Genomic DNA, 15,038 nt, shown 5'->3' on the forward strand with positions numbered 1-15,038 from the left:
CTTAGTAAGTACTATCTATTGATGTTATTATTATCATGAGTTAATGGATCAGATTAGCTAGCAAAGAGAAGGGTCTTAAGAAAATAAGGGACAAAAATAGATCCAAACGAGCCAATGGAGAAGGAAGTATGGGAATAGGCGTGGAGATCATGAAGCCAAAGCAAAGGGAAGAGAGGAACTTTGCGAACATCACAGTCCAGCCTATGACTTAGTGAGTGTGGTATGTGACTACCTAATAAAGTGAGCGCTGGTAGGACATAGATAGCTTTAGAAACAGGCTACATCAAATTATTGCGCTTGGCCTGATGGACACAGACATATTAATTCATACTCTATTTCCATCACGCACACCTTAAATGCAATCTTACCAGCTGAAACACAAGTGAGCTACACCAATAGTGGAGAAGCCGTAGTTACAGTGTGTCCCATGGACACTACTTACGAAAATACTCAGTAAGAATGGGCTATTATATGTTTAACTTTTAAACAGGAATAGGCTGGCTCCCAATATAAGCTTCATGAAGATGTTCTGTTATGGGAACAATCGATTCTCTCATTGGGAATGGTGGAGAAATGGCTTAGTTGATCAATGCTATATTACATATATTTAGAAATTTGCAAAAAAAGAAAGAAAAGAAACAATCAAATACACTTAACGCCACATCACAACAAGATAAATATGTTGAATGCAATTTAATCAGCTCTTGATCGCTCAAACAGAAATTCAGAAATTTCCAAGACTCTGCATCACTATGATTTTCTCTGTCTTATAGATGTAGAAAACTGCCAACTAAAAGACAGTCATGATTAACACAATGCTAGTTGAGAGTTTATTTTATAGATATATAATATTCTGCACAACTACCTCTTGACTTACAGTAAGGTAAAATAAAAGTTGAGATTTAACATAAACTCATAGCAAATTATAAATGCTGCTCAAGGAATTAAAAGCCAAGCAAAAATAGCAGAGAAAGCCAAGAATTATTCAGCTGCAGTTTTTGGATGAAAAAAGAGGATTTAAATACAAAACAGGGAACCAGCCCCAGTGGCCTGGTGATTAAGTTCAGTGCAGTCTGCTTTGGCGGCCCAGGTTTCACTCCCTGGGTGCAGACCTATGTTGCTCTGTTAGCAGCCATGCTGTGCTGGCAGCCCACATACTAAAAAATAGGGGAAGATTGGCACGGATTTGCTCAGGGCAAATCTTCCTGAGAATAAATAAATAAATAAATAAATAAATAAATAAATAAATAAACATCAAACAGGAAGGTAGGCATATTTTCTACAAATAATTACATGCATGCATATCCCTAAAATGTACTAGGCATCATTTAGATGTCCAAAAACAAGACACACCAATTACCCAGAGGCCATGATAACTTTCTCCCTACCAAAGGCACCAGGGCTGTAAAAGGCTCAGAAGCTGGTAGACTCAGAACCACTCCAGGAAACTCTGCTGGTGTTTCCATTATAAACCGCATTTCAGGAGTTTACAAGTTGAATGTTTTTAAAGCATATTGGGTTCATAATGAGCTCACACATTCTTAAAATGTTCTTTTTGCTCTCTGTTAAAAAGCATGGCCACTTTTGTGAACAAATCATAAACAAAATTTCAGGTGATTATTTTTGGCTGAACTCCAAGACACAATGGCTACATGTTTAAATAGGGTAAAAAGACTAATTATTTTCTTCATTTGGAAAGTAAAGTAGAAAGGCCAGCCTGAGAAACACTCTACGGTACTTCCGTTTTAAAGTGTTCTTCTGCACTATTTTTATGCAGTGGCTCAGGATCCAAGGACTGCAACCAGGAATGTGCAACCAAGCTTCAAAAACTCCATTTCTACGTCTGGAGATTTATGCAATACTCACTCCAGTATTAGACTTTCTAAAGTTATTAGTGGTCAAAATTACATGTACCATGAAAGCCAGGAAGACTCTCAGAATGGAGCTCAAAGCCAGGTGGCAGGGCACCTACACTTGGGTGCCGCCACAAACCCCAAATTCAAACCAACCTTGGAGTTTTACAAGCCCTTTTCCTGCGCCAACCCCGAGCTTAAAATAGTCCAGGGCAAAGCTCTGCAGGGAACTGAGTTGACGAGTAGGTTAGGGCTTCAAACCATTTCTTTCAAAACCGAAAAAAAAAAATCTGGTGGTCCTGCCAAATATAAAACTACTCTCCACAGCAGTCCGTAACACCTTTAGGGTTTGTAAAAGAGGAAGGCAGCAGAGACGCCAAAGCCAGGGATGCCTCATTCCCACAAGGAATGGATTGTTGGGCATAATTCATCAGGCCTTCCACATGGCGCTTTTGGACAGGGCAGCACAGTCGAGTTCCTGAACAATGGTCCTGCACCAGCCTAGGAAAAACACCTTGATATGAGGCAGCTTTGCTGTAAACTCTCTCGCCACACCTTGACCCGGCTGTCAACCCCTAACAAAGAGGCGTCTCACTGAGCCTGTGAGTTGACAAGCTTCCCCTATCCATGGAACTTTTCATCTGCGGGCTCCCGTTGTACCCAAGACTTGAAAAGGAACCCCATCCCCAAAGGAGGAGTCGGACCCAGTCTTGTGGCCCGCAACATGAACTTTCTAAATTGCAAGTATGCAAAAGACACAAATAACACTGATTAAAACCACACAAATTCCAACATCTAACTGATAATATCCCACATGTAGGTTAAAGGTCAAAAATACCCTACAACACTCTTGTATTTATTGACAGGGGCAAACTTTTCCATCTGTTTCTGATCTTATCCACGATTGGTCATTGGCCTCAAAAGAAAAATCCACTGCTAATAATAAATGAAATGAAATTTGCACTTTCTTCTAAATACAATCCCACCTTCAAGAAGTTTGTGCAATTGCCTTTTTTCTGCAGGCAAATTTCGTTTAGAGAAAGGAGAATGATACAGAGAGGGTGGGCAGCTGGAAAAAGAAAGGTGTTAATGAGGACGTGTGTGTAAGTATGAGAAAGATGTCTCTGCAATGCAGCTTAAGTTAACTGAGCTTTGAGTGGTCTAAATATATGAGAGATAAGGAAACATCGCTGTCTTACACAACACACACACACACACGCACACACGCACGCACACACTCCAGCTCCCCTGAGGGGATGCTGAGGAGTACAGTTTGAAAACCATCAATTTAGTTCATGCCTTTCATTTCACAGATGAAAAACCTGAGCGTAGAGAGGTTAAGTGACTAGCCCAAGGTCACACCTTGTTAATGATGGGATCGAAGAACAACTCTGGCTGGGACTGCTTTGCGTTTGTGCCCTTGAGCCCTATGGAGGCAACCAGGCAGAAAGCTGGACTGGAGGACTGGACTTCTGCAGGGATGAGCAGTAAGGTGGCAGGGGCTCACAACTGAAGATGTGGGGAGCCAGGGACTTGTCAGGCTCCCAGGCCACCCTCTCCGAACCCCAGGAAGGAGCCAAGGAGCAGTCTGAGCTGGCACTTGGTTCCCTAGCAACACCAGAGGCAAACTCCTTGACAGAGCTCTTCGATGAAGGGGTCCTACAACATTTTAAGAGACACAGGAGGGACTTGCAGAGGCCCCTTCCATGAGCTGCCCTCTGGAGGAAGTTGAAACAGTAACAGAGAAACCTCTAGGCCCCTACAAATGGGCACATGCTGACAGAAAATGAAGCTGCTGGACCTTGAGGCTATGGAAACAGTACTCTTTGGGGATTTCCCTTCTCTTTTCCCCACATAACTCCATACCCATCCTAGCATGAGTCATCTTTGAGATAGAATGAAGTTAATGTGTCCTTCTGTTTGATATTATCTGAAGGGCAAGAGTAGAGACACTGGTCTTTAATTATAGATACCACTGAGAAGCACATATAAATTCCCAGAGGCAGCGTGATAAGAATGGAAGGTCAGAAACTCTGAGTGGGAGCTTTAGCCAATTGCAGAAGTGCCTAAAAGATAGCCTGGCTCTCAGATTCCCAGACACAAAGGTACCATTCAAGGAAAGAAGATGACATATAGTGCCTCCCACGTAACTTCCAGCCAGTGGACCTAGACATACCCTTGAACACTAGACAGAATACGTGTAGTCCTACCTCTAAAAAACAAACCCTTTCAGTTATTTTATGGCAGCTATCATGTCCCTTAAGCTTTATTTGAACTAAAAGGAAGCTACACAAAGGGACAAAAAAGGCAAGTTATATATTTTCAAACTTGAACACATGCTAGTTTTTATTCTCTTTTCTGTAGGCATTGGGTAATAGACATCAACTCTAGAAGAAGAGAGATAAGTAACAAAATTTTCTTTGTACCACAGAAATGGAGAGCAGTAACTCTGTTTGCCCTGGGTGCTACAATTAAAAATAGACAACACTGGAGGATGCCAGTTTTTACTAGACAATAAAAGTGAGCAAGACAGAAAGAGTCCCCACAGAAAGGAGGAGGGTGATGATGAGGAAGGAAGAGGAGGAGATGAAATGACTGCTGTGCAGTCAGGTGAAGGTAGAGAACCAATAAGAATCGATCTAGGTTACCCTGAGATGTCCGGGGACTCTAAGTCACCAATGTACTGACGGATGTTCTGGAACTCCGTGCCTCTTTTCCCAGAAATTATCACTGATCCTAATGTTTACCCAATTTTTTAGGCAGAAGCCATGGATATCATGTAGTAGGTAACCATGATAAATTAGGTTTTATAACTATAGTGCACTTGATGTTGCAAGGAAAGGTGAAGTTCATTTATTCTCCCAAATCTTGAGTAAAATATCATCAAGCGAGAGAGATGATTCTGTAAAGAAACTAGAGCAATCTGAAGAGGTGAACATTTCCCAAACAGGTGACAGTTGACTGGTAGGACCAGTTTAGAGGAGGTAAAAACAAACGATTATTTAACCCAGCCACTGAGCAGATGCCTTCTGGTTAATATTTAATGTATTACATGTAGCATTCCTACTTTGATTAGAAATGGAACAATATACATTGTTCTAAACATAAACACGTTGATGTGTCACTATGTACCAGCCTACTATGCTTGGTGCTTTTCATATTTTAGAGTATTAGCATACAGTTCAAGCTGCTATAACAAAGGGACCCCAAAATACAGTGGCGTAAATGAGAGAGAAGGGTGTCTCTCATGTAACAGCGTGAGGCAGGCAATCCCAGGCAGGTAGGTAGGTCTGATCTGCAATGTCATCCAGGGTTCCAGATTCCTCCTGGCTTACTGCTCTGCCATTTCTTAGGGTGTTATTCTCTTCTATATGGTCAGAGTAGACTCATTACCATCAATCTACATTCCTGCCCACAGGAAGTGGGAAAAGAGGAAAAGATGGGTAGGCAGCTTCCTTTTTCTAAATTGTAGATAATTTAAACATAGTTCTGCTCACATTCCATGGGACAGAACCCTAATGTAATGGCCACATCTAACTCTGAGGGAGGCTGGAAAGGTAACCTGTAACTGGACGCCCATATGTTTAGCCAAAGTCCAAGTGGTTGTGTTATCAAAAGGAGAGAGGAGAAGAATAGATATTGGGAGGTGATCTGCAGTCTCCGTCATTTTACCTCATTTAGCCCTTTCAACAATCCCATATTATTACGCTTTTTTATGAACAACACATCTGAGGCTGTCAATAATTTGCTCAAGCACCATAGCAGGAAGTGGCAGAGGTGGACTTCAAACTTCAGTCCGTCTGCCTCAAACCCATCTTCATCCTACTACACCACGTACCATGCACCCAATTAATCTTACGCCAACAGACAAGGTGCATAGTAAGGAATAAAACTCATGCCATGTGGCCCTTTCCTTAAAGCCAACATCTTTTAAGAAAATAACACCACAACAGAAAGATTTTATAAGGAAAAGAATGTCAGAAAGTCCTTTTTAGAAAATAAAAAGTTGAGGGGAGAGGAAAATTGCAAGGAATTTATTAAAATACCACTATAAAAGACACTTGAAAGAATGGGATTTTTTTTTCCTACCACTATAAGGCAATCTCTTTTGGTAGTGTCGGCCATGAATTGTATGGATAAGAATAAAAGGGCTCATATGGAACGACTTCCTTATTATTGAATATCCGCAATAAGCTGCTGCATGACAATCTAAAACAGCAACGGTCTGGTTTGGTGGAGTTGTTGTGATGTACACATACACACACACACACACACACACACACATATCTTTATAACATAGCATCACTGCACCCCACTAATCTTAAATTCCTAAACACCTGGATGGATCTATGTCATGAGATAAATGCTGGTAGGATAAAAATTTACAGTCCCGCACATTCATTAAATTTGCGTAAGCACTTTCAAGAGAGGAGTGCTCTGCTTGGGGTAGGGGTTTTCCCCCCTTCTTTTCCCTCGAATCAAGAGATATATTTTATAATCTACAGCTAGCTCACTGGCAAATCTCCATTCTTTTCAACCTGACAGACTGTTTGTCAGTTAAAGTCCCCTTGTCATGTATCCCCACCACTGCCAACTCATGCACGGAGACCTTCACTTTCACTGCCACCACTTGCACTCTCTGCAACCTTTGTCATTGATCACTGATCCGATCCAGTGCCCACATGTTCTTCAAGTGCCTACACAAGTAATGAGGTACTTGTGGTGTAAAATTAAACTGTCAACTGTCAGCGATTGATAACCACAGTGAGAGCTGACCTAGAACACCTGCACCAGTGGCCAAGACAGGTGTGACATGTTTGATCGCTGAGGCCTGCTAGTCAGTCTGACCCAGTGCTGTCCCTCCATGGACTTGCCCTGCATTTCAGCTCCCAGCTTTCCTGCGTACCACAATGAGCATCCCCAGGTTGCAGAAACCACTCACAGCCAATGCAGGCAGCTGGCCATGAAAACAGATCTCAAGTCAGCAGGTTGGTTTGAAAGGAATATGGCTGAGAGATTTTCAAAGGTGGCATCTGGTGTCAGCCTGGTGCTTTTTCTCCCACATAGCCCCAGATTCCCTCTGAAAGCTGGGCTTGGTAGCAGGCTTCACACCCACCATCCTCCCTCAATTGGAGTTTCCAGGCATGTGCCAGTGCCTGGCAGAAGGGCCTTCCTTCAGGGCAGGCAAACGGCAGTCATTAAGAGTCTGGTGGAAGAATGAAGCAGTCCTAATGGAACTGCCTTATGGCTCTGAGCATTTGCTTGAAGGCATTTAAGTTGAACTGGCCCACATTCTGTTAAAGCACCGTAAATGCAAGCTTTTCCCCCTCATATGTAATTGAATAACCAGTGCAAAAGAAAAAACACGTTCTGCTCTGACTATACTTATTTTTAATCAGAGTTGTTGCACAGCATTTAAACAAAGTGTTTATTTAAAAGTTTTATTATCTAAATGTGAGAGAGAGATTTTCTTTAATCCTAAGCAAAAATACACTTAAATACCTAAAACACCCTTTGTAGAGAATGTGAGACGCGTGATGGGATTCCCGCTCCATTCCACCGTCCCGCCCCCACCAAATAGTTGCACTATATTAAGTTCATGTGATGAGAAGATAAAAATCTATTAACTTTCCGCTGACCTTATCGACACAGGAATCTCTGCAGACATTAGAAAAGCCATATCTCTTCTGACTTTTACATCCAGAACCTCATGCTCCCAAGTCCCAAACCAAATGTAAAATCTTCATGACGAGTGAAAACCTGACACCAATTCAGATTCCGAGCCTGGTGGCTTGCAGTCGAGGAGGCTCCTCTGGGGCACAGAGGCTGGCCTTTACTTTGCATTTGACTTGAGGGGCTTTTTTTTTTTTCCCGCCATATGCTACTGGGGACTCTGAATCAAAACTATTTCACGAGGACCATATGTTACAAGAAACGCATGATGGAAAGTGAACGGCAAGAAGTTGCCCCATATCACTGGGTGATGTATTACAAACATAATTAAATCTGAGTAATGTGCAGTGTTATTTCAGTTAATCATTTCTTTTTTCAATTTAAGCAAGGAAAACATAGCCCAATTTCCAAATGACATACCAGAGTCCAGATAATCTAAGAGCGAATTGGTGGGAAAGGAATAAAACAAAAGCTGCACAGCATTGTTTAAGCTTCTGTAAAAGGTTTTGGTATATTTGAGATTTGTCAGTAGGAAGGTGACACATAAGAGTCCATGTAAATAAGCAGTTCAAAACACTGCTCATTTTCCTTTCAAATCAACAATGAATTCAGACCAACCCCCACTTATAAACAAGCAGCAAGTCGAAAGATCACTTGTGTGTTGGTTGTTTGGAATTCAAGAGCATATTTTGCTATAGAAATTTCATGTTCAATAGTTGCTAGGTTCCCAGGGTAGCCCATGAAGACCTATTTAGCCCAGTTGTTTCTGAAATTTGGCATTTCTACTCTACCTTTGTGGCACTACTTGAAGGGAAGATAGAGAATGTATCCAGTTCAACTCAATTTAAGATATTTATTCAGTCCCTACTATATTTTGCCAGAATGTGCTGGTTACTACATTTCCCCAAAGAATATCCCAGTTTCTTCTCTTCCCACATGCCCCCAGCTAGAAGAAATCACTTTCTATGCCGAACCCTCAGCAGGTTTTATCTATCCTCTCTTAATCACTCTCTACCTAAAGTACAGGCATTTGTGAACCGAGCTTAACTACTCCACTGCTAACCTATTTTTATATTTCCCACATCCTAGTTCCAAGCCCTGTTCAGGCAGGTTCTCTGTCCGTATATGTGAATGGCTGATTGAGTAAATAAAGGAATACAATCTACTAGGGTTGAAAGCATATTTTTTTCTCCTTCAGTGGCACTGGAAATCATGGATTTGGTTGAGGGGGAGAAAGAAGGAATATAATAATGATGATGACAATAATGAGGATGAGGATGATAATAGCAAATAATATTTATTGTGTGTTACCCTGTGAGACACACACCAGCCTAAGAGCTTTACAAATACTGATTGATTTCCTCCTCACAACAACTCTGTGTGGTAGATATTATGGATATCCTCATTTTACAAATGAAGATAGTGAGGACAGAGACATTACACGATTTTCCCAAGCTCACACAAACAGTATAATATAATTTCTGAACACGAGAAGTGTATTTGTTATATACATGTGCATAAGAGGGGATACCTCCACACATTGCTCCATAATACAAAGCTTCTTTCTGCTTTTCTGATCTGCATTAGAGAAGGGACTTAGGCAAAATATGCCACAGTATTTCTTCGGTTCTCATTCACAAATCTAAACATAAGCTATGTGTGAGAAAGGACCTTGTCGGTCTTGTTCACAATATCCCCAACCTCTACAACAGCAGGTGTGCAACAGATGTTTGCTGGAGAAGTGAGTGAATGAGTCTGTTTGGGGGTGATGGTAGGGCCAAAGATGGGACTCTGGACTCAGGTTCCCTCTGAGAGTTTCATGGTTTACTTGTCCCATGGGGCGAGCTTCCCCAACTCCTGATGATAAGAGGCACCTGTGGCACTTGATAAAACTCCCCCCTCCCTGGAGATTCTGAGTCAAGGACCTGAGGTGGGGCCCAGGAATCTGTTTTTTGTTGATGTGCTGCTGTGGTTTGCGATAGATACTGCAGGTGGTTCTAAGCTTAGGAAACCCTCCCCCAAAGGGTATCATTCTGTCTCTTGGGACACCACCTCCATGGCAGTTACAGACATTTGTGAATTCCCCAATAGTTACAAATAGTCTCTGGCCACTGCCACCATCTCTTCCAGAAAATCTGTGCATTGTGCTGGATTGCAGCAGGGGATGGCGCCTTGCACTTACGCCTCAGCTGACTTCTCTATAGAGTTCTGTGGATCCCAATCATGCCTAGAAAAGCTTCCATTCACACATTTCTTATCCCACCTCCCACCCCTTTCTGCTGGTGCATCAACGTCTGCTGATTGAATGAATGACGGGACAAATTCCAACATGGGCAAAATGAGCAAGCCAGGCAGTTGTGGAGAACGGCAGTGTTTCATAAGCTTCAGTTTGGGGTTCCACATAGCAGCATACAAAAACAAACAACGACAAACAAAATACATTAACGTTTACATTGCTTTCCTTCTGACCTGAAGAGCAGTATTTTAATAGCCAATAATCTCTGGGCCTCAGAATCATTATTTATCTTTTTAAAAATGTTGTCTGTTCCTTAGTTATAATGGGACAGATACTGTGACCTCAGGATCGAAAGGATTACTTTAGCCTTGGAGATATCACTCCTTTTCTTTTTCTCATTCTTATTCTTCTCTCTTCCTCCAGTTCAATAATCTATGCCCAGAAATCAGTAAAGAAGATCAATCTTGATTGGGAGAAAAGGTAAGTAGCTGAAGATACTATCTATGATTCTCCTAGAGTCTAGAATTAGGGTTCTAACCTGGACACTACTGAAATTTTGAGCAAGATAACTCGTTGTGGTGGGAGGCTGTCCTGTGCTTTGTAGAATCTTGAGCAGCACCCCTGGCCTCTACCCACTAAATGCGAATAGCAACCCTACCCTCCAGTAATGACTTAAGACAATCAAAGATGTCTCCATATATTGCCAAATGATCCCTGGAGATCAAAATTGCCTCCAGTTAAGAACCACTAATCTAGGGCCCGGCCTGGTGGCGCAGAGGTTAAGTGTGCACATTCCACTTCAGCGGCCCAGGGTTTGCCGGTTCGGATCCCCGGTGCAGACATGGCACCACTTGGCACACCATGCTGTGGTAGGCATCCCACATATAAAGTACAGGAAGATGGGCATGGATGTTAGCTCAGGGCTAGTCTTCCTCAGCAAAAAGAGGAGGATTGGCAGATGTTAGCTCAGGGCTAATCTTCCTCAAAAAAACGAACCACTAATCTAGAACGATTTTTTAAAACAACATATTTTTCAACCAATAGCTTGGTCAATGTTTGGTACTTACTTCCAAGGATATATTAACCCATAAGTTTGCTTGGACGTTAAACAAAAATATGGACAGAATTTTCAAAGAAACTGTTGATTCAAAAGGATCGTGACTGCCCTCTTAGGTGTGAAGCCTGGTGGACACCAGGAAGAAATTGGAATGGAATCTGACATAACTGAGATTTTACAAAAAAATTCAGTTGGGGGGAGAGCAAGAAGACTAACTGAAATGTCTCACTTTTGGCAAAAACATGCAAAGTGTAATACACTTTGCCAACATCTTTGCCCTTGGATTTTTTTTTTAATTTAAGGGTACTTCGAGGGTAGTTTTAATCTGTATGTTCCTGGACCCTATAATCTAAAAAATCATCAAAATGCTGTTTTATAAGAGTATCTCCTAAGCTTTGATGTCCAAGAAGCCCGGGGGCCCTTTTTTATGTGCTTATTTTCTTTTGAACCAGGAAATTGTGTTTTGCCAAGAGCAAATGGAATTTGAGCCTCAAAAGATTTGAGTTCTGTTTGAAACGTAGAACCCACAAATCCTCCACAAGTTTGCAACTTGACAAAATACATGCTCTTACCTTCCCTCCAACCAAACGCGTCTTGGTTCTATTTTAAATCACAGTTCACAAAATCCTAGATGCCTAAGAATTACTCCGGGACAGAAAGAGCTAGAAGGCTGAAAAGAAATTCTGACACAACACCGTTTTGAGCTGGACTCATCGTCATAGTGCTATCCAAGGTAAGAGAAGAAGAGAGAAGTTAAAAGGGAAGAAGAGAAAGAAAAGAGGAGAGAGAGATCAACTAAGCAGCGTGTTTCTTGACTTTCCCCAGGACCAAATCCAGCAAGCAAGATATTACATCAAAGTTAAATTGTTTACAGATTAGATGACCTGTCCATTTTTTTCCTTACCATTGATTTCCACAGTACAAAAATATTATTTCAGTGGCAAGGATGTAAACCTTATTCATAACAGGATTTCAACCACATCCTGAGAACGAAGCATCTCCTCAGATAATGTGCCCTCATTTATATTGAAAGCATGCTGGTTTTATTTGTCAGTGTTTGCTGAGGGGGTCACAATATCAGGAAGCAGGAGATGGCTCATCAAAGAGTCCCCGCAAGCCCCTACTACTCATCAATTAGACAGTACCTTGTTTTTAACATCAGGGCGGAAATGCATCTCCCCTGACCTATTGTTAGAAGCTTCCTTCTGTCTTGAAGTTTTTTGGAAGGAGCACTCAGGACTCAACTTCTTTTTTCCAATAGGTAATTGTCACTAATTAACGCTCCTGTTGCATACAAGAATGTGGACCTGTGACCCTGAGTAATCTGGGCCTGTATCTCTGGCCTTGGAGGAAGGACACTCTAATCTCCTGACTCTACCCACGGGGCCTGGGTCACAGACGCAAAGCTTCCCACTGGGTTCCGGAGCAGGCCTCACTCTGCTTCAAAGCCAGTGAGTTCAGTGGGGCAGCCTGACTTCAAGGACAACGTGGCATGTGGCCAGTGATTGCCCTCTGAGGTGAGGATGTCTCTCCTCTGAAGGTCTGGAGATCTTTCCACAGAAGCCAGGACCTCCAGTTTTATTCATTCCACATCCAATTGCTGGGCACCTGTTCTACGCCAGGCTTTCTCCTAGGCACTGAGGATAAATGCACAAAATAGAGTCCCTGATGGCAAGGAACTAGAATTAGGTTCAAGCTCAGCCCTTTGTTAAAATATCCTTTTAGGTGTAACTAAACAAAATGGTTTTATTTTCCTTTATAGATCTAATGGGATAAAAAAAATGGCACCTATGATTTTCCCATTTATAAAAACTGATGAGCTCATATATCCATTAATTCATCTTATTCCTCCATAAGATTCTTCATTTACTTTCCCTTTTCTTGTCCGTGCTTCCCTTTCTCTCTCTCTCTCTCTGTGTCTCTCTCACTCACACACACACACACACACACACACACACACACACACACACAAACACTAAAGCATGGAAATGTCTGGTGAGCATAGTACTCAGAATGACTTTGGAACAAAAATATATCTCTCTCCCATAGCCTTAAAGAAGCACTGGATTATTGAGGCTGCCTGTCCCATCCTCCTCTTTCACTTAAACAGAGCTGTATGCTCTGTTTTTCCTCTAGTAGGAGATCTTCCTCCAAAATCAAGGCTAGGAACTACCCTTGTGCCTAAACACCACTGGATTGATCTCAAATCAATAAAAGCAATATAAATAAATGCCCAACATTAAAAAAAAAAAGAAAACTCAACTTCAAAATAGATAAACAAAAGGCTTGTAGCTTATTTTGTAAATTAGTCTTCATATTACATGCGTTGGATCCCTTTGGCTAACTCTTGCCCATGTTCCTTTTCAAGTGTTTATGTACTTGATTTCCATGGTTCAAGAACATACCACCACTTGAGAAGAAAAGTACAAGCATGTATTTTGTAAGGCGGGCTTAAACGATGCAGGCTGCAATGATGCAGGTTTAAATGATGGCAAGACATTTGCCAGCTAATAAACAGGGAGCTCTCCACACTTCTTTTTGGCTTATACTGATGTGTGCAACCACTTTGGAAAGGCGGCATAGCACAGTCCCTAGGAAGACCCTGGACCTGGGCTGCTAACTTCAAATCTTTCTCCTCCACTGAGTTGGGCAAGTGATTCAACCTCTCCGTGCCTTGCCTCAATTTTCCTATCTGTCAATGGAGGAGTTAATAACTGTAGGTTAAATGAGTTCACATCTCTAAAGTTTTTAGAAAGTTTCTGGTCCATAGTGTAAGCACTATACAAGCATGAAGCACTATCAACATGTTTATAAAACACATTGGCTTACACAAATATCTGACCCTATGCTTAAACAAAGGAAAGGCAGACTGGAGATATATTAGGAATAGTTGTCACCTATGCTTAGCTTTCACATCTCCCTTAGCCAACTATAAAGTTATTAACACAAAACAATCTGTCTTATTCATCATGGTATCTCCCATTTGGCCCAAGATAGTGTTTCCACACAGGGGGCCTTCCATAATATGAACTGGATTAATGAACACATGAATTTGATTCTTTATTTCCAGGCTGAATTCAAAGTTATTCCTACCGGCAATTTTACCACATGCACTATTGAGATTATTTGTATATTAGTGGTAAAATGTTTGCTTTATTTATTTGATTGGGAAATATATAATGAACTCAGTAAGTCTTGTTCATTTTTTTCTACTTGTTAAAAATAAGCAAACATCCTTAAGATCACCCCCATATACACATACCTGCCCACTCTCCATAGGGATAGACTACTTTATACCATTACATTCATAAGCCACTTGTTTCTGGAAATCCTGATTTTAGGGAATTTAATTTGGTAGCCAGGAGGCATTTCAATGGCACCTTAAAGGATGTCGTTAGCTTTTTGTTTTTTGGCACATTTTTTCAATTGCAACTCAAACAACAAATACTCCAAAATTTGTTACATCCACTCTACAAAAGTCTTGAGTTAATATTTGTTCTTTAAAGTAAACACAAGCATTTCTTGGACTAGATACCATCAACTGTAATTTTATTTTTCTCACATAAATGTTAATCAAGAACTAAACAGATAATTTCCTTCTGTCACACAGCAATTCCACTGTGGTGGAACAAAGTGTTATCTTAAGTTTCACAGAGCAATTGTTCAATAATTCCTGTTGGTGGCTCCTTTCCAAATCTTCTAGAATGGCCCAGCCTGCTAGCCCTTGAAGCTGGAGGGGGGTGGGAAGGGGAGGGGGTTGCTGTCAGTCAAGAGCTCAGTGTTGTGGCACACTTGCTGGTTCTCCATTGGGACCAGCTCCTGCTCCTGAGGCTGACACCCGAAGCCTGCTGTCTGTTTGATGACAATTGCTAAGAAACCTCTAAACCTTGAAAGTGCACAAAGGGAGCTTGGAGGCAGCAAGGATAGCTTCATGTCACCCTGGTTCGGTGAATTAAATTATTAGGAAGTTTGGGGAAGAAGAGATAGGGGGCTTAGAGAAAGAAATTCATTCCTTGAAGCTAAAAAGCGGCACTAAGATCAGTCCCTTCTCAAGTTCAAAGGATTCTGCTTCAACACAAGAAAATACTGTTCCAACCTACACTACCCAACCCTTGCTAAAAAATCATTTACAAAGACATCCTTTAGAGTTGGGCCAATTAATCTCTTTAGGGAGACTGCTCAAAGAAGAAGGAAAACTCTGATACGTGTTTTCCCATCA

At 41.5% G+C, this 15,038-nt stretch overlaps 1 protein-coding gene across 8 annotated transcripts in view; it reads right to left on the reverse strand.

Annotated features, from left to right (window-relative positions):
- Positions 1–15,038, reverse strand: part of MECOM (MDS1 and EVI1 complex locus) — a 534,978-nt gene that overhangs the window by 474,207 nt on the left and 45,733 nt on the right. The window lies entirely within an intron of this gene.

This window comes from Equus przewalskii, chromosome 18, assembly GCF_037783145.1.
Source record: "Equus przewalskii isolate Varuska chromosome 18, EquPr2, whole genome shotgun sequence".
Classification (NCBI taxonomy): Eukaryota; Metazoa; Chordata; class Mammalia; order Perissodactyla; family Equidae; genus Equus; species Equus przewalskii.